Below are 23890 nucleotides of genomic sequence, written 5' to 3' on the forward strand. Positions count from 1 at the left end.
TTCCCACATAAATACGGTTCTCCATGCCCAAAAACACATGTATGGATTTGTGGCAGACGAGCATTTCTGTATCTGCCCCAACACTGGTGTGGCACATGCAATTTGGGCTGATTAGGAAGCGCCATGACTTTTATACCAGAGCATAACATGACTCATGGCATACAACCCATTAGGCCAGGGGTGGGCAATTATTTTTTTCCATGGGGCCACATAAGAAACGTAAAATATTGTGGAGGGCCGGGCCAAAAGGCTGAACTCAATTCTGCATAATATTAATTGCAATGAAAAAATGAGGTTGCCTTACAAAAATTTATTCATTCAAATTTCTCAGCACAATGGTAGACAAAATTTTAACATTTTTTACTATTTGTGACTCATATTAGTGAACATTTTCAGTCATATTCACTTCAAAACACATTTTGAGTTCCATATTGACTGTCACTGAACTGTGATTTTGAGAAAAAGGGTCCCAGTTCACTGTTATCTGGTGCCTTAACATGCCTACATTTGTGGTCTAACTACCTCATTTGGTGTTTTAAAGTTCTTTTTTCTTGTTCAGTGAGAGAAATCTAATCTCTGCTGGGCTTTAACGAGTGCATCGAAGTCAGGTTGAATGTCTGAAGTGGAGATGTGAAGCACAGCTAACAGATGATCATCAGTGAGAGGATCTATACCTGGATTTTGTAAACTTCATCATTGAAAATGTTTGTTCACAAATGTAGGTAGAGCCAAAGAGAACAAACATCTTCTGAGCATGTCTCCTAATGTTTGGAAAGTTCTCCTCCTTGAGAGAAGAGTAGAAATCCAGCAGAGATCCTGACTTAAAGTGCTCTGCCAGTACTACATCAGACTGCAGGTCAATGAGTTCCAGCTGTAAATCACTGGGTGCATCATCCACACGGAAGGTAAAGGGACTAGACATCATGTGCATGTCATCCTCCATTGTTCTAAGATCCTCAAATCACCTTGAAAACTCACCATACAATGCTCCTCACATGGATGAGTACCTGCAGAGGTTATCAGCTGAAGGTGTGACTTCTTTCAGGGTCAGCATGTGAGTGAGAGTGTTGCTCTCCTGTTGTCTTGAAAGCAACTGTATCTTTCTCATGAAAGCCTTCACCAGGCTGTGCATTTCATGCACAAAAAGGCCCTTGCCTTGCAGCTTGGTGTTCAGTTCATTCATCAGTGCAGTCACATCAACAGCAAATGCAAAATCTGCCATCCTGTCCTCATCTGCAAGCTCTGGGATGGCCTTGCCTTTTGTCTCAAAAAACTCCTGGATTTCTGCTTTCAGATCCCAGACTCTTTTTAGCACTTTGCCCAGGCTGAGCCATCTCACAGAAGTGTGGTAGCCAATGTCACTGTGCTCACTCTCATGCTCCTCCAGAAGTGTTATAAACTGTCTGTGATTCAGTGCCCGCGCCCTGATGAAGTTAACTATTATAGTGACAACATCGATAACATGGTTAATTTTTAGCACTGATGTGCACAACACATGTTGGTGTAAAATGCAATGTAAAAATACCAATTTCTGATCAGGGTCAATTTCAGTCACTTTATCCTGCATGCGTTTTAAAAGTCCGACATTTTTCCCTGTAAGATTTGGACAACCGTCCTTGGTGACACCTGCCAGTCTGTCCCATTTCAGTCCCAACGTGTCCATACAAGCATTTACCTCAGTGAAGAGATCGCTCCCTGTCGTCATCCCTTTTAACGACCGCATTGCTGCCAGCTCCTCCGTAATCTTGAAGTCCGGCGCTATCCCACGGACAAATACGAGTAGCTGGGCTGTGTCGCGGACATCACAACTCTCGTTCAAAGCCAAGGAGAAAAAGTCAAAACTTGGCACTTCACGTTGCAGCTGTAGCTCCAGATTCCCCGCAATGTCCTCGATCCTTCTCGCCACGGTTCGCCTGGACAGCGGGACTTGCTCAAATGCCGCTTTTTTTCAGGGTATATTAGTGCTGCAGAGTCTACCAAGCACTCTTTCACAAACTCCCCCTCTGCGAATGGCTTGCTGTTTTTGGCTATTTTGTGGGATATCACGAAGCTGGTCTTTGTTGCTGCATCCCTGGATGTATGAAGCTTGGTAAAAAAGCCTTGCTGCGTTTGCAGCTTAGCTAGCAAAGCTTCCAATGTCCGCGTTCTTTCGTCATCAGTCAGGTTTTTATATTTCTCTGCATGTTTCGTCTGGTAATGCCGACTCAAATTGTAGTCCTTAAACACGGCGATCTGCTCCCCGCAAACTAAACACACAGCTTTACCTCCAACTTCAGTAAATAAATACTTAGCTGTCCAATTTTTGTTGAAAATCCTACATTCGGCATCTACCTTTCTTTTTTTAGCCTGAGCGGACATTTTTGAGGGTGAAAGTTGTCTTGTGATTCAATCGCGCGCTTGTCTTGATAGACGCATTACGTCATTATGTGCGTGAATTAAAAAAAAAAACAACTTCAGAATAAAAGCAGTGCAGCTTTAGCCCATGAATGAGGTGAAATTAGAAAGTATGTTTATTTTGTAATTTCCAATTAACCTTACACTGGCGGTCAGAGTCAACCAAAGGTATGTGGCCCGGGCCATACATTGCCCAGGTCTGTCATACAGGCCCATCAGTGCCATCCCGCAGGCCGGATGTGGCCCGTGGGCCGTACAATGCCCAGGTCTGTTATACAAGGTATGCTCGGGCATTTCCTACAAAGGACCAAAAGTCAGTTACAGTTGCCAAAGTATTGTGGGAAAGTACTTTGTTCATTATGGACTACCCGCTAGAATACATTCAGACCAAGGTAGAGATTTTGAAAGCCGCCTTATAAAAGAACTCTTATCCATGCTTGGAGTAAGAAAGTCGCGCACCTCACCTTATCATCCGCAAGGTGATGCTCAACCAGAACATTTCAACAGAACACTTCTCTCAATGCTTGGAACTCTTGAAAATGTGCAGAAACAAAACTGGAGTCAACATATCAGTCAGTTAGTACATGCGTATGACTGCACTAAAAATTAGTCCACTGGATATTCCCCATACTACTTAATGTTCGGGCGCAATGCCAGATTGCCTGTTGACCTCTGTTTTGGTACAGCTCTCGACGGTAATTCAGAGACGTCTCACCTACGGTATGTGGACAAAATGAGAAAAGAACTCCAAAAAGCTTACCATTTAGCTGCAGAGTGTGCAACCAAGAGCCATCTGAGAAACAAAACCTGTTATGATCAACGAGTAAGAGACCAACCTCTACAAGAAGGAGACCGAGTCCTCGTAAGAAATGTTGGCCTCACTGGGAAACATAAACTACAAGATAGATGGAAATCCACACCCTATATTGTGATTAAAAAGTTTTCCAACTTACCTGTAGACAGAGTCAAACCCGAACAAGGAACTGGAAGTGTCAAAACTCTACACAGAGACCACCTTCTACAAATTGGTTGTCTTGTCAGGATTCCCGATAACTCTGAACAAACTAAAAGAGTCAGAACACCAGTTACCAGGAGACAACATACTCTAAGACATCAAACACATCACCAAAATGATCAGACATCTGACATCTCTTCAAACTCTGAATCTGAGTATGAGCGTGTCTACGAGTGCCCAACCTATGATAAGGTCAGGAAACCACTGTCCATACCAGACCGAACCACCCCAGAGCATACTCCCTTTGAAAATTCCCCCTCATCTGAGAGTGAACCGGAGGTGGAGAAAGTACATTATGTCAGTTCACAGGAAGAGGAATATCAGTCCTCCAACGAGGACGCAGATACTAATGATACAGCTGAAGACACTGATGTGGAGTTGAGAACTCAAACCAGCCCTAGAAGCAGAAAGTCAACGCGTGAAGTAAAACCAGTGATCCGCTTGACCTATGATAAACCTGGAACTCAAGCTGGGGAACCTGTGACTATTGTGCACCAGGGCATGGTCATTCACTTGAACCTCAGTGCCAGAGGAAACCCTGATCTTGTGAAACATCCTAAAACATGCCCCTACAGATCTAAGTCTAAACAGTACAGTTAGATGAGGACATCTACACCTTTTAGAAGGGGGAGGATGTAGCCCGTCTAAAATTTCATTACAGACCATACAGGCTAAAATGTGAAGATGTTTTAACATTTAAGTAAAATTAAATAAGACTGAAATGGCTGTAAAACATTTAATATTTCATGTTTAAAATGTGTTCATAAATGGTTAAAAACAAGGTTTAATCTTATCTAAGGTTTTTGTCATTTATTTGGGAATCGTGCTTTTAATCGCCACAAGCTTGTGTGAAACGTACAGCTCAACATGTGCTTTTGTTTGCATCCGAACTTGTTAAGTGTCAATATGGTATTTTCTTTAATTGTATTGGTTGATGTACACTTAGTGTCCAATCCCATGCGTGAGGGCGGGATCTGAATGAGGAAGGCAATAGAACATCTAGGCGCGAGGCATTCGACTGCTGCGTTTGCCGAGGGAAGTTTGTGAAGCTAAGCTGAAAGGAGAATGGTCATAAAACATTGTGGATGCAGAGTCTACGTTGCTGTTTTCGACTATTTAACCCTGTGATGAGTGAGTACTCGATGTATATGATTTTTATGCTTAGACGATATGTTGAAGTGCACATATGCGATGCTAATCGAGCGCTAGCATTGTTAGCATTTTACCGCGAGTTAATTTCATACTCTGTATGTAAAGTATATGAGCTTGGAATTGGAGACCTTTGATGCTCAGTGGACCGAGAGGAATTCTCTGGACGTTTCTGCTGAGGCTTAACCGATGAGTTTCACCGAGTGCACTTCGTGATGCCGTGATGCCAAGTCATTGCTAACCCGTTTGCCGAGAGGGAATCGCATGGTGATGGACAACATTTGACTATCCATTGCTTCGACACCAAAAGGATTAGTGAGTACATCAAAGCGCATGCATTTTATTTTGGGGCTTGTGAACAAGTGAAACGGACATTTTCTGTTTTTCTGGTCCAACGATCCCGAGCATCGAATCAGGCCTGCCACGATTGAACTTTCTGAGAAAAACAAAAAGGACTTTAAGGTTATGGTTTTTGAACTGGACTGAACTTGAAGGGATGTACATGGTTTTTGAATATGTTTATGTAGTTGCAAAGCGACAAAATCTCAAATGAACGCACTACCAATTTTATTTCATTTTTCTTTCTTTTAATTTTGTGAAACTAAACTTTAAATTTGTACTTAAAGAGATCTGTGTTTGTCTTAATTCATATTTTATCCTGAGGAGATGGAGGCACCGCTATAATCATAAAAGCATAAATAAGTTTAAGTTATCAAAGAATTAGGTATTATTGTTTCTCCTATTTACCATTGAAAATTTCATCTAAGTAACGTTCCCAGGGCCGGAACCATTGTACTATCACTACATTAACTAAGAGGTTGGGTGCTACACTGCTCTAACCATAAATCATCACACACTCTCTACCTTAGGCTACAGCCTAAGGCTAAAGCCTAAGGTAAAGAGGGAGCTAGCAAAGGCCATACCAGGACTCGAATGCACGGCGGGACACTTCATGACAAGAGAAAGAGAAAAATAAATAAAATACACATGGAAAAAAAGGACGAGTACCACAGATGCGGTATTTGCGCCCAGAATGCTCATAGACAAGTACAGAGGGGGCCGGCGGGAGCCGCATTGCCTTTTTGTACACCTAGAAAAGGCCTACGACAGGTTGCCAAGAGAGGAGCTCTGCTATCCTATGAGGAAGTCTGGAGCGGCAGAGAAGTGTGTTACACTGGTGCAGGACATGTATGCTAGCTGGGAGACAGTGGTGCGTGCGGTGTGCTGTAAGACGGTACCAGAGAAGTTCAAGGTGGAAGCGGGACTCCGTCGGGGATAGGCCCTGAGCCCCTTCTTGTTCGCAATGGTGACGCACGGGCGGGCTGACGGATGAGGGTAGACATGAATCTCCACGGACCGTGACCTTCGCAGATGCCGTTGTGATCTGTAGTGAGAGCAGAAAACAGGTGGAGGTCGAGATAAGATAAGATAAGATAAGATAAGAACAACTTTATTAATCCCGAAGGAAACTGTTGTGCCAGAGTTCCAGAAAATATAACAGTAATAAATAATAAAAGGCAGAATTAGAAATCAAAATAAACTATAAACTGTAAAGTGTCTCGGTGAAACTATAGAGAGGTGGGGGTATGCTCTGGAAAGGAGAGGAACGAAAGTTAGTCGCAGCAAGACAGCATACATGTGTGGGGATGAGAGGAACTCGGGTGGAACGGTGAGGCTACAGGGAGTGGAGATCAAGAAGCAGGAGCATTTCAGGGACTTGGACACTCTGGATTGTTTTCTGGCCCGATCGTAAATCCACGCTTTCGCGGTGCACCTGCCATGTGAAACGACAACTCCCTGGTTGGGTCACAGCCCGGCCAGGGAGGGTGGGCGCGCGCGACCATAAACAGTGAACCCGGCCTCCAGCGACACAGACTTGCTCTTGAACAGCACGACAGGAGAGAGCGCGGACGCAGTCCCCCACTACCAGAAATTATGCAGTCGAGATTCCCACAATTGGGGAATTCGCAGGGGTCAGCACAGCCGCAGTGCAATGGCTGAGCCTCGCCCTGGGTGAACCACCTTCTTGATCATGGTATCTCCCCTGCCAGGTAAGTATGAGTCGCACGCGTCCCGCGCACGGACCGCTTTCACACGCACGCCGTTCTCAGTCGGGGGGGAACCCACGCGGACTCTTCCGGGAGCTCACACGCGATCCCTCTCGCGCGCGCACACACACACACGCACACACACACGCACACACGCACACGCGCACACACACACACGCGCACACACACACACACACACACTCCGTCAAAAAACCGTCAACTCTGAGTTCTGACGGGCCGGGACGCCGAAAACGACACGGACGCTTCAATTTTCACGAAGAAGTCAGAGGACAACCGGAACACGTTCCGTCCGTCCTCCTGATGCCGCGAGGGGTTTCTGCCGCTCTACGACCGGGAGAACTTCCCCCTGAGCCCAGTCTGACACAGTCTATCGGGGGCAATCCATCCGTTTCAAATGCGATCCATTTAGGCTCAGTTCTGGTCCATAGTGGGATTTTATCGGGCTGCACGGGGCGAATGGTAGGGACAGGGTTTCAGGCAGACACGCTCGTTTGTCGCTATCTACCGCTCCCTACCGGCAGAAACAACGGGGACAGTGTCGCTGGTCACGCAGGGCACAGACAAGATCCGGATCCCGTGCGTGTTGGTTACGTACGACGTTGTTGGAGGCCACGGCAACCTTGACATCGGACACAAAAGCGGGGGGTGCACTGTTCCCAGAGATACTGCAATACCGGGTCGATGCGCGAAGTGGACGGAGCAAGCCCCTATTCCATCTCCCTGTTCCAAAAATCAATTTAATATTTGGTCCCCGGATAGGGGACGTATCAGATATTAAACTGATAAGAACAGATATTACACTTGATCTTAGCCAAAAGGCCGAGAAGCGATAACACCGCGCCTTCGCTCGACGCCCACCGGATTCCCCGCACCGTCAGCTTCACTCACGACTTCATACAAGAAACAACATGGCTGAAGCATCTTCCGCATTTGCCCGGTCACGTGGTGCACGCCCCCCGACAGGACGCCGAAGCATCAAAGTAAACCCAGGACATCAACAACCAGACTCTTGGAATCGTGTCCCCTTCAAATCCACCTGGAATGTGGCAAAAAGTCGCCCGTGAGGAGAAAAGACACAGGTGGAAACGGGACGTTTGCACCGCTCACGATACACTGGGCTGCAAACGGGCGCCATCTTGTGAACCCATCTGGTTACCGCATCGTTGCGACCAGTTCTCACAGAGACTCGTTGCTCATCGCCGGGAAACACAATTCAAAAAACGTCACGAACACAAGACAACAGTAAAATGGATTTAAATCCACATTTACATTTAATTACATTCATGTTTTCGTCACTACCAGCAGAACTAATTTTAAACACGACGGTAAATCATCTCGTCCCGTGGCGAACACCCACTGGACCCCGGCACCCCAAACAGCCTTCGACGGCCTTGAACGCTAACCCCGCCCCGCACCGGCTAATACCGGCTGTTACGACGACTGCTGGTCCGGACGGAGCCGATCGCGCTCGGTTAGACCACCGCTTTTTCGTTGTCGTTTGAGTCGCCAACATTCAATTACCGACGCGCTCCGAGGCAAGATGGCGGAAGGCCGCGAGCTAGTCTGTTTGGCTAGCGGAGCGGCTTAGTTAGCCTTACCTCAGCTCACGAAATCTGTGACGTCGTCGAGATTTCTCGGCCGAAAGGACCTAAATTACCGTCAAAAATCACCGGGAGTTGCTTCGCGGTTGTTATAAACACGGTCAATTCGGTTGTAGGTCGAGAAATCATCACTATTCTCTGTAAAAGTGAACTTACGTCGCGGGGCTGGACAGCGCTCTTGACCGGAAACACATTGTGGAACCCCGGAGCCTTCAGTGACCGACATAAACGGTCATAAACTCTTCGGTTCAATTCTACTTCGAACTATTTAAATTAATTCTACTTCAAACTATATGAATTAATTCTAATTCTAACAATATGAATTAACTGTACTTTAAATTATGAATTAAGAAAAGAGATGTGGGACCTGTGGAATCCCCTCCGTGGACACTTTCATCCCGAGTCCCGCTTCTCTGTACTCTTATACTGGCATTCTGTGGCTTAACTGATGCCAGACCACCATCGATGACATGCAGAGGTTTTTAAATGCACTGAATGGAGAGAAGTTCTGACACACTGTTGATGAATCAGGTCCAAGTCCAGTCACCCAGCAGCCCAGGAGTCTCCTTCTGTGCGCCGGTCTGCTCCAAGACCTCCAACATCATCCCCGTCTGCAGGAAAACAAAGAACCACAGGACCCTGGGTACAGATCTCCCATCCTGGCTCTGTAGGAGTGACTGACGTCCTCTGAGCACCTTGTTGTTCTGTCTTACCTGAGATCCAACACCGCCCGCCCTGGACCCCCTGCTGTTCACCTAGAGTGAGCAGGACCAGAGGAGATGCCGTGATAATGAGCACTGTTGTGCAACTTGAAAGTCCTAGAAAGTGACATCTGGACATCTGGAGCTCATCTGAATATAAACCACAGTGGGTAAAAACACAAACACATAAGCTGCACTTGTCTGTAAACTGCAGGTGTTCACATTGTAACGAGATATTTACACATTAACCTTTTTTTTTTTACTTTTAATTAAATACATACTGTTAACATTTGCAAATATGTCCTGGAAAAGCAGTGCCTGTAACACGGCTGATGGAAAATGTTCATAATGAATAAAACAAGGAAAAGTTCATCCATTTTTTATCCCCACTTTGTCCCAATCCGAGTCATTTTTGGCTTTGCACATTTGACCCTCTGTTGCTATTCAACTATGAGAAACAGTGCTGGGGTTAAAGAGATTTAATAAATTAACTGGTAAATTCTTCAGTAAAATAAGTATTTGGTTACCAATAAACAAGATATCACAGAGCTCCCACAGACCTGTAACTTCTTTTTTAAGATGCCCCTCTGTTCTCCACACCTTACCTGTATTAATGGCACCTGTTTGAACTGGTTACCAGGATAGAAGACACCTGTCCACAACCTCAAACCGTCACACTCCAAACTCAATCAGGCCAAGACCAAAGAGCTGTCTAAGGACACCATAAACAAAAATGTAAACCGGCTCCAGGCTGGGAAGACTGAATCTGGACTAGGAAAGCAGCTTGGTGTGAAGACATCAACTGTGAGAGCAATTATTAGAAAATGGAAGACATACAAGACCACTGATAATCTCCCTCCATCTTGGGCTCCACACAAGAGCTCACCCCGAGGGGTCAAAATGATGAGACGCCCACAGGGGGACCTAGAGAATGAGCTGAAGAGAGCTGGGACCAAAGTAATAAAGGCTACCATCAGTAACACACTACGCTGCCAGGTACTCAAACCCTGAAGTGCCAGATGTGTCCCTCTACTGAGATAGCATGTGTCCCATCGCGTCATCTAAATTTACTGGAGGGCATTTGGATGATCCAAAAGAGGACTATGAATGGCCTGTATATAATATATATGTATTTCTTATTCTCCCTCCTTCCGACTATTATTTATTATTGTTATGTTTTACTTGAAACTCTGGCACAACAATTTCCTTTGGGATAAATAAAGTTGTTCTTATTCTTATTCTTAAACAGGCCACATCTGGCCCATCAAAGATTGGTACAGAATTCATGCTTGATATGTATGATTGGATCAACGAATGTGGGAGCTCAAACTGGAGATGATCAATTTTTGGAGCTACTTCAGAACTCTTGAGAATTCATCCTGAACTGAATGACACGGATTGGCTTTGTTATTTAACATTTACTGTGGACCTACTGACACACATGAATGAGCTGGACGTGAAGATCCAACCAAAAAAACGGTTTGTGAATGAAATGCAAGCAAATGTCAGAGCCTTCAAAACCAAGTTGGTTTTATTTTCAAAGCGAATATCAAAAGAGTCTGATATGTACTGTTCACAAATACATTTTTTGTTTTACATGTATCATATTGTCAAATTTTAAAAGTCAATCCGGCCCCTGAGCCAAAAAGTTTGCCCGCCCCTGGAATACCTGATGAAGACTTTTCAGAAAACCTTTGACCTGTCATTGCCAGCAAAAGGTATATCAGAAAGTATTGCAATGAATGTTTGTTCCTGACCAACTACTTATTCTCCATCATTATGTCCAAATAAGCTTGTTAAAAATCAGACAATGAGATTTTCTGTCTCTCATCGTTGAAGTATACCAATAATGAAAATGAAAGACCTCCATCATGTTTTTAAGTGGGAGAACTTGCACAATTGTTGGCTGACTAAATACTGTTTTGCCCCACTTTATCTGGATACTGGGCACTGACACCTATTCAAATCAACATTTTAAAATGAGCTGATTTAGACTGTAATGATCATTTTGAGCTTATTTTAATCAAATTGTCAAATATTCAAATACAACATTCAAGTTTTTAGTTTCACCTATGAACAGGGTGATGGCAATCAGCACCAACAACACACTGAAGTCTCACAGCACCTTGACTGGACTGAAAATCAATGTCAAAATTAAGCTATGACAAACAGTGCACCTCTGCGTGAATTCTGTCCTCTTTAAACATATCTTGAACCCCCGGTGCATGTCTTTGCGATAACAAGTCATAACTTCTCACTCCAAACTTACCTGAAACACAATAACAAATAAAATCTTCAAAGGGTACAGAAGAGACCTGCATGTTTTATTCCTCAACCGAGCCAAGGCTTCTTAATCCATCCCCACATCTGTCATCTGGGAGGCCTTCAACCTCTTCCAAGTGCATGAAACCACCACAAACCTGGTCAGAAGCTTCCTCCAGCATTTCTTATTCTGTAAAACAACCACAGAGTACAAAACATGGTGATCATTGGAAGTGGGCTTCAGGGCAGGCTGCGCCACATCCCCTCTAGCCTTTACCATGGCAATGGAGATGACCATCGGTGCATCTCGGTGGAACGACGGAGGGGAGCTACTGCAGGCTTGACAGCGGCTGCCTCCAAATGATTATTGGAAAAGCCCCCCAGCACAAAAGTCAAAGAACATGAAATGACCACCTCGATCCCCTCCATCACCTCTACCAAATGCCAGCTGGAGAAGCTTCACTCCAACACTACCTGGGGAAGAAAAAGTTGGAAGCCAACAAGTGTCAAGCATAAGGCCCTGACCCTGGCATTCAAAACCACCTCAGGAACAGGTCCAGCATATCTGAACGAAATGATAAGACCTTATGCTCCCGGCAGAGAGCTGCGTTCCTCTAATACAAACCTACTAGCAGTACCTTTTGCTCGCTCTAAGCGATCTCAGGCAAAACTGTTCTCAGTTCTACTACCTCAGTGGTGGAACAAACTTCCAGAAGCAACAAGACTAGCATCATCTCTCTCAACCTTCAAGAAACAGGTAAAAACTGTTCTCTTTCAGGACTTTTTACTGCGATGATGCCCCAAGTCAGGTTAGGCAGCAAGTTAGGCTATGCAGTGTGTGTGTGTGTGTGTACGTTTGTGTATGTCTTTGTCAAAAAAAAAACAAAAAAAAAAAAGCTCACTAACCTAAGCTTACTGTTCTGTATATTTCATGTGCATCGTGTATTTTGCAGGTGTATTTGCAAGTGTATTTGCAGTCCCTATGTCCTCTATTGTAAGTCGCTTTGGATAAAAGCGTCTGCCAAATGCAATGTAATGTAATGTAATGTAATGATTTATGGACGTAGTGAGAGAGGATATGAAGGTAGTTGGTGTGAGAGAGGAGGATAAGAGAATAGAGTTAGATGGAGAAAGTTGACCCGCCGTGGCGACCCCTGAAGGGAAAAGCCGAAAGAAGAAGAAGAAGAAGAAGATCTGGTGAACGAATATGCTGATTAGGAATGACTACACAATATTAAAACCACATACTGTATAAATTCACTCAAATTCAGTCCCAAGAATGGAAGATAAAGCCATTTGGTAAAAAATGTTTATCTTGCCAAGTTGAAGGCATTCTTTAAATCTGGTGTTTGTTGCTGACATATGCTGGATTGGACGGGACTTCGCATTATATATTTTACATTTACTGAAATCCAGCCCTGTGTTTTAAAAGATAGAACCATTTGGTCAAAATTATTTATCTCACCAAGTTGAAGCATCTTGGGAAATGTTTTAAATATCAAGGGAATTCTTTAAAACTGGTGTCTGGTGGTTAAATATGTCGAATTGAACGTGATTCTACACAATATATGTTGAATTTACAATAATCCAGCCGCAGGTTTAAATGATAAAGCCAGTTGGACATCAAGTATTTATCTCACCAAATTGAAGTCATTTGGAATAAGTTGTAATTATTTTTTCATTCTTTTAAGCTGGTGTCTGGTAATGAAATTTCCTGATAAGGATGTGGTTCTACACAATACAGAATAAACACAATGTATAAATTCACTCAAATCTAGCCATATGAATGAAAGAAATAGCCATTTGGTCAAGAGTGTTTATCTTACCAAGATGAAGATTTTTGGCACAAACTGTAAATAACTTTTGGATTCTTTAAAGCTGGTGTCTGTTGCTGACATATACTGGATAGGACGTGAATCTACACTATATATATTATGTTTACTTAAATCCAGCCTCAGGTTTAAAATAAAGAGCCAGTTGGACGGTAAGTGTTTATCTCACCAACATGAAGGTTTTTGGCAGAAGCTGTCAATAAATTTGTAATTCATTAAACCTGGTGTCTGGGGATTAAATATGCTGAATTTTATCTGATTCTTCACAACATCAAATCCACACAATGTATAAAATCACTAAAATCCAGTTGCAAGAATGAAAGATAAAGCCATTATTTCAAAAAAAATTATCTCACAATTGAAAGGTTTTGGAACAAGTTGTTAATTACTTTGGAATTCTTTGAGGCCCATTTCTTTTGTTGAAATATGTTGAAATGGATGTGATTATACACAATCTTAAATCCACACAATGCATAAATTCATTATTATCCAGCCGAAGAATTAAAGATAAAGCCATTTGGTAAAAAATGTTCATCTTGCCAAATTGAATGAATTTGGAACAAGTTGTAAATTACTTTTGGATTCTTTAAAGCTGGTGTTTGTTGCTGACATGTGCTGGATAAGACGTGAATCTACATTATATATGTTATATTCACTGAAATCCAGCAGCAGGTTTAAAAGATAGAGCCATTTGGTCAAAATTATGTATCTAAAGTAGTTGAAGATTTTCGGAAAAAGGTTTTGAATTACAAGAGAATTCTTTAAAACTGGTGTCTGGTGGTAAAATATGTTGAAATGGATGTGATTCTACAAAATAAAAGTCACATTTACTATAATCCAGCCGCAGGTTTAAACCATAAAGCCAGTTGGACATCAAGTATTTCACTCACCAAGATGAAGCTTTTAGGAAAGAGTTAGAAATATTTTTATAATTCTTTAAAGATGGTTTCTGGTGATGACATATGCTGCTAAGGATGTGATTCTACACAATACAGAATCTATGCAATAAATTATAAATTCACTCAAATGTAGCCACATGAATGGAAGACAAAGCCATTTGGTCAAGACTGTTTAACTCACCAAGTTGAAGGTTTTTGGCACATCTTTGGGATTCTTTAAAGCTGGTGTCTGTTGCTGACCTATGGACATGATTACACACTTAATGTCACATTTACTGAAATCTGACATCCTATCTTTAACCTAAAAACAAACAAAAATGTGCAATATCTAATTTCTGTGCAATATTCAGAAACTGTGCAATATTTCATCTCATAACAGCTACACTGTGCAATATTTCATCTCATCTCATAACAGCTACACTACAACGTTCCCTTCTATCATACTATTGTGCACTCCTTACCTCACTTGTTACTAAGACACTTATAGTTTTATCACTGCTTACTAAGACACTTTATAGTTTCACTGAGACACTTTATAGTTTATAGTTTATTTTTATTTCTAATTCTGCCTTTCTTTATTATTTATTACTGTTATATTTTTCTGTAACTCTGGCACAGCAATTTCCTTCGGGATTAATAAGGTTGTTCTTATTCTTATTCTTATTCTTATTCTTAAATCCAGCCGAAGGTTAAGAGGATAAAGCCATTTGGAAAAAAAAATGTGTTTATCTCAAGAGGTTTGAGGTTTTAGGCAGAAGTTGTAAATAACTTTGGAATTCTTTAAAGCTGGTGTCTGGTGATGAAATATGCTGAATAGAATGTGATTCTACACAATTTATGTCACATTAACTGAAATCAAGCCGCAAGTTTCAGAGATAAAGCCATTTGGTCAAAAAGTGTTAAACATACAAAGTTGAAAGACTTTGGCACAAGTTGGAAATAACTACGCGATTCGTTAAAGCAGGTATGTGGTTGTCAAAAACGTTTAAAATATCATTCCATAAAATATATGTCACATTTACTGAAACCATGCATCAGGTTTAAAGGATAAGCCCATTTGGTAAACAAGTGTTTACCTCCACAGTTTGAAGCTTTTTCACGCAAGTTGAAAATAACTTTGGAAATCATTAAAACTCATGTCTGGTGCTGAAATATGCTTAAATGGCATAAAATACTTCACAATTCCCAAAATCCAGACGCAGGTTCAAAAGATAAAGCCATTTGGTTAAATAGTTTATCTAACCAAGTTTAAGCTTATTGGAACACCTTTTAAATCACAAGATAATTCTCTAAAGCCGGTGTCTGGTGCTTAAATATGCTGAACAAGATGTGATTCTACAAAATTTTTGTCAGATTTAATGAAATCAATCCGCAGGTTTCAGAGATAAAGCTATATGGTCCAAAAGTGTTTGTCTCACGAATTTGAAAGATTTTGGCACAAGTTGTAAATAACTTTGGAAATGGTTAATGCTGGTGTCTGGTGCTGAATTATGCTGAATAGGATGTGATTCTATACGCTATATTTCACATTTACTGAAATCATGCTATATGGGATAGTGTCACGAGTCGGGGGCGGACTCGGGCAGGGAACCACACCAACAGGGCTGGAATCCGATCTCTTTATTTAGGCAGGGTCTCAGTAGAGTTATAGCAGAGTTACAATTCTCTGGCGCCAGGCAGTGCGTGCCGCTGCTCTTTATGGGGATGTTGATTAGCGGCAGCTAGCTGCTGATTCTCAATTGGACCCAGCCATGTCTCCTCTCGGCTGCCAAGAGGAGATCCTGACAGTACCACCCCCCTCAACGGGCGCCTCCCTACGCCCCACGGAGCCGGCCTGGGCGGTCGTGGTGGTATTGCCGTATTAACGAGGGGTCCAGGATCCGCCGAGCCGAAACCCAGGATCTTCCCTCCTGACCATAGCCCTTCCAGTCCACCAGATATTGCAAATGATACACATTTCTTAAATCCATTTTCATGAAAATCTGGGCCCCGTGGAGCAGAGTAAAAGCCAAGTCAATAAGGGGAAGAGGGTACTTGTTCCGGATGGTGATCCTGTTCAGACCCCGGTAGTCCACGCAGGGTCTGAGGCCCCCATCCTTCTTCCCCACGAAGAAGAACCCCGCCCCGGCCGGAGAGGTGGATGGTCGTCGCCAGGGAATCTCTGATATACTCTTCCATGGCGGTTCTCTCGGGTCTTGACAGATTATATAGTCGACCTCTGGGTAGAACTGCGTCCTGCTGGAGGTCTATGGCGCAGTCATAAGGCCGGTGAGGGGGGAGGGTCAGGGCTTTGTCCTTGTCGAATACCCGGGTGAGGTCATGATACTCGGAAGGGACGCAGGATAGGTCCGGGGTTAATGGTCGATCTGGGGCTGCGGAACTACCGGGGGTGGGGCGGAGGTCAGGCAGGTTGCATGGCATGATGTGCTCCAGGTCCGGATTTTGCCGGCGGCCCAGTCGATGTGGGGATTTTGTAGTTGCAGCCAGGGGAACCTGAGCACCAGGGGGGGAGTGAAGTCCAGACAGGATGGTGAAGGAGATTGATTCGGAATGGTTACCAGAAATCCGGATACGGACGGGGACGGTCTGGCGCTGTACATGGGCCAGCCGGCGGTTGTTCAATGACAGGGCGCAGCGGGGTGGTTGGATAGCTGTGGTGGGGATGAGGAGCTCTTTAACCAGGGCCTCGTCTATGAAGTTGCCCTCTGCCCCTGAGTCTGCCAGCGCCGAGACCGAGCGCTGGTGCATGCCCCACTCCAGCGAGGTTGGCACCCGTAGGTGAGCCAGTGGGGAGGAGATCACTGGCGAGTCACTGGCGAGCCTTGGCTTTTCCCAGCTTGGCCGAGCAGGTGGCGGTGTAGTGGCCCACCTCACCGTAGTAGAGACAGGCGTTCCGGTGCCGCCGGGCAGTCTTCTCCTCAGCGGTGAGGTGCGCTCGGCCCAGCTGCATGGGCTCCTCCCCTGACGCGGCGGGACCCGGGGCTGGAATTCGGGCGGAGTGGTGAAGTGGGGTTACGGGAGCCGGGATAGGGGCGAGGCAGGGCTGAGGTTCGGTACGAAGGGGGTCCCGGGGCTTTCTTCTCCCGCCGCCTCTCGCGGAGCCGATTGTCTATCCGGATTGCGAGGTTGATCAGTGCATGCAGGTCCGGAGGTCCGTCCCTCCCCGCCAGCTCGTCCTTCAGCTCATCATTGAGTCCTCTCTGAAAGGCGTATCATAGTGCCGGGTTGTTCCAGTCACACGCTGCCGCCAGGGTCTGAAACTCAACAGCATACTCAGCCACACTCTGTCCCCCTTGGGTGAGGTCGCCCAAGCGTTTCACTGCGTCGTCTCCCTGGAGAGGGTGGTCGAAAACTTCTCTCATCTCGGCGGTGAAAGCGGCATAGGACCGGCACGGCAGTCCGTCTCTCCGCCACACCGCCGACCCCCAGCGTAGTGCAGCTCCGGTGAGTAGACTGATGGTATATGCTATCTTCCGTTCGTCTGTCTTGTAGGTCATCGGCTGCAAGCCAAACACTCGTGAGACTTGTAGCAAAAATCCTCCACATGGGGCTTCCGGTGACGCAATGTACTGAGACACACGCACGGAGTTGAGCTCTCCCGAAAATTGGTAGTATTCGGCTGTTTATGAAAAAATACTTGACAGTTTAATGGTGGAAAAGTGAGTCGCAGCATTGCAGATTGGGATGAGCACGGTCAGAGACACACGGAACGCAGCAAAACAGCAAAAACAGCAAGAAGAAGCGAAAGGAAAAAATCGTCCGCCATCTTCTCAAAGCCAGGTGAGCGGAAAAACGGATGAACAGAACATGGAGGACATTCTTCACGAGTTGAAAGAGTTGAGGAAAGAAAATAAGCAAGCATTTGTAGACACCAAGGAACAGTTGATTAGACTGGAGGTGTCGGTCACGGACTTGATTCAAAGGATGGAGAAGCTAGAGCGGAGAACTGAGGAAGCGGAGACCAGGGTATGCCAGGTGGAGGACACAAGCCAGCGCCATGAGAGGATGCTGAGGCACCTGTTGAAACGGGAGGCGGCCCTGAAGAACATGTGCGATGATCTACAGAATCGGATGCGCCGCAACAATCTGAGAATTTATCAAGTCCCCGAGGAAAGTGAGAAAGGTGGCATGATTGGTTTTGTGAGGAACTTAATTGAGACGGCGCTACAACTCCCGCCCGAGCTAAATATAAAAATCGAGAGGGCACACAGATCACTGGGGCTAAAGCCTGCGAGTTCAGCGCCTCCGCGCTCCATTATCGTGAGGTTTCTGGATTATACAGTAAAGGAAGCAGTGCTGCGACAAGCATGGGCCCAAAAACGAGTGAAGTTCCAAAAGGGAGTAATTTACTTTAACCAGGATTACTCTCCAGAAGTACAGAGGAAGAGAACGCGGGTCCGAGGAGTGATCAAGCAGCTGAAGGAGAAGGAGATCCGGGCAATGTGCCGCTATCCGGCGCAGCTGAGAATCAACTTGGAGTCGGGAGTGAAAACATTTCCTACGCTGGTGGATGCTGTGCCAACGTTGAAGAAGCTGGGCATCGAGTTGCAGGTTAGCAAGAGAAAGAGACTGGAATGGGAACTCTCAAAAGATACATGATACATACAAGACAGGATGGTGGGAAGAGAGAAAGAAAGGACACATCACTGTCCGCCGCAGACCTGCGGGCTGTTTTGCTGGACTAAAATGATGAGGAGTACTGTGCCCGGGTAATGTTAAAATAATTAGATAACGTTATTACTGTCAATCTTAAAGTTCTATGTGTATTACTGTTCATAGTTTAAACAGCCAAATATGCTGAAGTTAAGTGAATCATATTGTAAAGTTATTGAGAGGAGAGGAGAGTTAACTCTGCTATTATTTTCAATTAATATTTTTTTACGATGAGACCCGTGTTGGGATCACCGCCTCACCAAAGATTTTGTTTTTTTCTTTGGTCTGTGGTTTGGACAGCACTCAGTGCACTTTGCCCAGAGGGAATCTTAAATCACAACCCTCTGCCTGCATTACAACAGGAGCTGGACAGATCTCTGTACTCAGCTGGACTATTGGAAGTCACATATGTTTACTTTATTTTTTCTGTTCTGTGTTTTAAGAGTTCTTATTTCCTTGACATGTCGGTTAGGTCGGCACAAGTGATTTTTGTTACTACGAGGGCAAGGATAGTTACTTTATGCAAAGGTGAATCTGGGGAGAGTAAAATGAAAATAAGAAATGCCGATTTATGTCAGAGGTAGGGATTATCAGCTATAATGTCAAAGGACTAAATAATCCTATAAAAAGAAAGAAAATGCTGACTCAGTTGAAGAAATTTAATTGCTCAATAGTGTTACTACAGGAAACTCACTTAAATGAGGTAGAACGTAAGAAATTGAGGAGAGACTGGGTTGCACAGGTATTCTATGCTTTTTCTTCAAACAGCAGAAAGAGGGGAGTAGCAATTTTAATTAGTCATTCAATTAGTTTTGCAATTCAGAGAGAAGTGAAGGATAAAGTGGGGAGATATATACTTATTATGGGAACAGTAGGTGGAGTAGAGCTAACTATCATGAATATCTATGCCCCTAATGAAGATGACCCCAATTTCTTTAAAGAAGTGGCAACTGTAATGGCAAGAGAAGCCAGAGGTACTATAATTTTAGGAGGAGATTTCAATTGTGTTTTAAATGTAAAATTGGATAAAACTCCTTATGATTATGGGCCCATTAGCAGGAAATCCAGGGCAGCAAAACATATGTTGGAAGAATTAGGACTTGTGGATGTTTGGAGGGCAAAGAACCCGACCACGAGAGATTTCACCTTTCTGTCCATGGTACATGGGTCATACCCAAGAATTGATTTGATTTGCATTTCAAAACAAAGCTTATATAAAGTCATAGAATGTGTTATTGAACCTGGTACCCTATCTGATCATGGTCCTGTATATATGAAATTAAATTTAGGCTTTGGTTGGCACTTCAAATACTGGAGACTAAATATCTCATTGTTGACGGATCCAAATATAAAGGAAAACATAAAAAAAAACAATTGATGAGTACTTCAAAATTAATGATAATGGATCAGTATCCCCCTCGACTCTTTGGGAGGGGGCAAAGGTGGTGCTGAGAGGGAAATGTATTGAAATTGCGATTAGATTAAACCAGTGGTTCTTAACCTGGGTTCGATCGAACCCCAGGGGTTCGGTGGGTCAGTCTCAGGGGTTCGGCGGAGGTCAAGACACACATTGGTGATGACATCACTGGCTGCAGGTGATCACGCAACATAGCTTGGCCTATCCGTGCTGCAGGGATTTTGGCGCGCTCAGTTGTAGTAACTTGTGACTGTCGTGATGGTACGTCATGTGATTTCTTTCTTAATATTTTAATCCCTTCATACTAATTATGTCGGGCAAAAAAAGAAAGCGGTCGGAAGAACACGTACAATACGTATTCACATGTATGACGGAACGTGATTGGAATCGATGTCCTAACTGCATGATTTGCAAAGACAAGATGAGCAATTCTAGTCCAGCACCGGCAAAACTAAGGGACAGCTTCCTTAAGCTGCATGGAGATGGGAACTACAAGAACATAGCACTTGCTGAATTCAAGGTGAAGGGAGCCAGATTCGATGAAAAGGCTACTCTGCCTGTTCTTTGTACCCATCAACGAAACGATCCTCGATCCAATAAAGAAGGGTTCGGTGAATGCGCATGTAAAACAGGTGGGGTTCAGTACCTCCAACAAGGTTAAGAACCACTGGTCTAGATGCTGAGAAGGCGTTCGACTGGACATATCTGAAATTTACTATGGAACAAATGGGATTTAATATGACATTTATAAAATGGATTGAAGCACTGAATAAAGACTCAATATCAAAGGTCAGGGTGAATGGGTACTGCTCCCAATTTTTTCACCTTAAAATGGAGTTAGGCAGGGGAACCCAATCTCGCCTATTTTGTTCACATTGTGTATCGAACCGCTTGCTGAATTGATAAGGACAAACGATCAGATCGAGGGAATAGTAGATGAAGGAGGGGAGATGCACAGAATTTCGTTGTTCGCGGATGACGTTCTTTTGTTTATAAGAAATCCTCAGGCATTGCATAAGGGCCGGTATAGATGACTGAGGGACTATGGAGAGGTGTCAGGGTACAAGGTGAATGAGGGGAAATCAGAAGCAATGATGATAACAGGATGCTGGCTGACATGCTTGGACGGACAGGTGAAATTCAAGTGGTCAAAAGGGGGCTTTAAATACCTGGGAATCATTCTCACACACGACACAAGTCAGCTATATAAGTCAAATTATGGTAAACTAATTTCTCAGATCAAAAATGACATAGAAAGATGGGAGGTGCTTCCTTTGTCCTTAGTTGGGAGGATAGAAAGTATCAGGATGAATGTCCTACCTAGAATGCTGTTTCTGTTCAATGCTCTGCCTATCACTGTTCCTGTATCTACCTTTACATTACTGGATAAGCTCATTTCCAAATATATATGGCAGAACAAGAGGCCCAGAGTGAGATTGAAAATACTCTGTGCACCCAGAGATAAGGGCGGATTGGCCTTGCCACACTTAAGAAGTTACTACCTGGCAGCACAACTTGGAAAATTGGTCTCATGGATAAAACTAGATATGGACACAAGATGGGTGCATATAGAGCAAGGTTCAGTTAAAAATGTTTCGCTTTCAACTCTCCCCTTTCTAAATTCAAAAGCAAGACGTGGACTTAAGATACAAAATGAATATGTCAACCATACACTTAAGGTTTGGGAAAAGACAAGACGATTCCTGAATCTACCTCTAGCTCTATCGAGGGCAGCAAAAATAACAGCAGCAGGTGACTTTCTGCCAGCAAAGATGGACGGTGGTTTCATTAGATGGGCAGGGAAAGGTTTAATCACAATAAATCAGTTATTTGAAGGAAGAACTCTGAGGGCTTTTTCACAACTTCAGGCAAAATACGACATTGATTCTAAGGATTTATTTTGATATTTTCAAATTCGACATTATTTGATGACACACAAAGAATGGGACAATATTAAAGAAGCTTCAACTAATTTTGAACAATATTGGACTGAGATAGTTGAGAACAAAATGAACATTAAAAATACAATATCAGATATATATGGCAGGATACATATGGACACTTCAGTAGACACACTGGATGTGAAAGCTAAGTGGGAACTGCAATCTAATGCCATGATTGCTGATGGAGAACGGGAGAGTTCTTGGTTGCCCTGGCAACAATGTTTAAGCAGCCCAACATGGAGGGAGTTCAGCTGGAAGTTAAGAATAAGGTATTTTAAATCTCCCTTGATAATAGCTTTGTATGATAATAACTGTTCTCCCCTGTGTTGGAGGGGCTGTGGCATAACGGGGGACTTTTCCCACATTTTTTGGGACTGCCCTAAACTGATGAAATTCTGGGAAGAGATAAAAAAAATAAATAAGTGAGATTTTAAAATTAAACAGACCAATTGATCCACAGCAATTTATTATGGGTACAGCATCAACAAGCGGCCTAAGGAAAAAACAGGTGTTTACGCTTAGAGTTCTTCTATTAATTGCACATAAAATGATCACAGTAAATTGGCTCAAACCCCACCCACCTACCCTGGACCAGTGGCGTCAGAGGCTTAAGGATGTAAACTGCATGGAACGCATAACAGCAAACTTACGACTTCAGACAGACCTATATCTTGACAAATGGGCACCCATTAAAAAATATTTGGAGAGTTGAAGATATTATCTCTATTTGACTGAGTTAGATGCTTTTCTTGGTGTTTGTGTTTTGTTTTTTTTTTGTTTTTTTTTCTGTTTTTTTTTAGTTTTATTTTATTTTTCACTTGCTATTGAGGAAATAAGTGACCTATAAAGAGTATTGTATAATGTATATCTTGTTATGAGGTTTCGTAAGAATGTATAAAACTCTGTTAAGGAACCTGTTCTAATAAATGTTCAAAAAAAAAAAGAAAAACATTTTTGACCAAATGGCTTCATCTTTCTTGTGGCTGGATTTGAGGGAATTAATACATTGTGTAGATTCTGTCATGTGTAGCATCACATCCAGATCAGCATATTTCATCACCGGTCACCAGCTTTAAAGAATTAGAGATATTTACAACTTGTGCCAAACAACCTTCAACTTAGTGAAATAAACATTTTAGGTCCAAATGCCTTTATTTTCAAACTTCCGCCTGGATTTCATTACAGTTGACCAATAGAGTGCAAATTCACATCACATTCAACAATTTTCAGCAACAGACACCAGCTTTTAAGAATTCCAAAGCAATTTACAACTTGTTCCAAATGCCTTCAATTTGGCGAAATAAACATTTTTGATCAAATGGGTTTCTCTTCCCTTCTTGCGTCTGGATTTCAGTGAATGTATACATTTTGTAGATTTTATATTGTCTAGAATCACATCTTAATCAGCATATTTCAGCGCCAGACACCAGCTTTAAGGAATTCCAATGTTATTTACAACTTGTTCCAAAGAGCTTACACTTTGCAGGGTACACATAATTGGACAAATGGCTTTATATTTCATTCTTGCTGCTGGATTCTAGTGAATTTATATAATGTGTAGATTTTTTATTGTGTAGAATTACATCCTATTCAACATTTTTCAACAAGAGTAACTACCTTTAAAGAATTCTGAAATAATTTACACCTTGTTCAAAAAACCTTAAATTTGGCGAGATAAACATTTTTGACCAAATGGCTTCATCTTTCCTTCTTGCGGCTAAATTAGAGTGAATTCATACATTGCGTAGATTCTGTATTGTGTAGAATCACATCCATATCTGCATATTTCATCAACAGACACAAGCTCTAAAGAATGACACGAAAACCATCAACTTGATGAGAAAAACAATTTTGACCAAATGGCTTTATCCTTTAATCCTGCGGCTGGATTTTAGTAAATATGAAATATATTGTGTTGAATCATGTCCTATTACGCATATTTCAGCAACAGACAC

At 43.2% G+C, this 23890-nt stretch overlaps 2 non-coding genes across 2 annotated transcripts; both read right to left on the reverse strand.

Moving 5' to 3' along the window:
- Nucleotides 1-6453: 6453 nt before the first annotated feature.
- Nucleotides 6454-6617, reverse strand: LOC147220152 (U1 spliceosomal RNA). The gene has a single exon (XR_015108221.1). It is a non-coding gene; the product is annotated as a U1 spliceosomal RNA (small nuclear RNA).
- A 650-nt stretch (nt 6618-7267) lies between these two features.
- Nucleotides 7268-7458, reverse strand: LOC147220153 (U2 spliceosomal RNA). The gene has a single exon (XR_015108160.1). It is a non-coding gene; the product is annotated as a U2 spliceosomal RNA (small nuclear RNA).
- Nucleotides 7459-23890: the final 16432 nt, after the last annotated feature.

The sequence above is a fragment of the Fistularia commersonii genome, chromosome 24 (genome assembly GCF_037954325.1).
Source record: "Fistularia commersonii isolate RoL2024-O1a breed Wild chromosome 24, RoL_Fcom_v1.0, whole genome shotgun sequence".
NCBI lineage: Eukaryota > Metazoa > Chordata > Actinopteri > Syngnathiformes > Fistulariidae > Fistularia > Fistularia commersonii.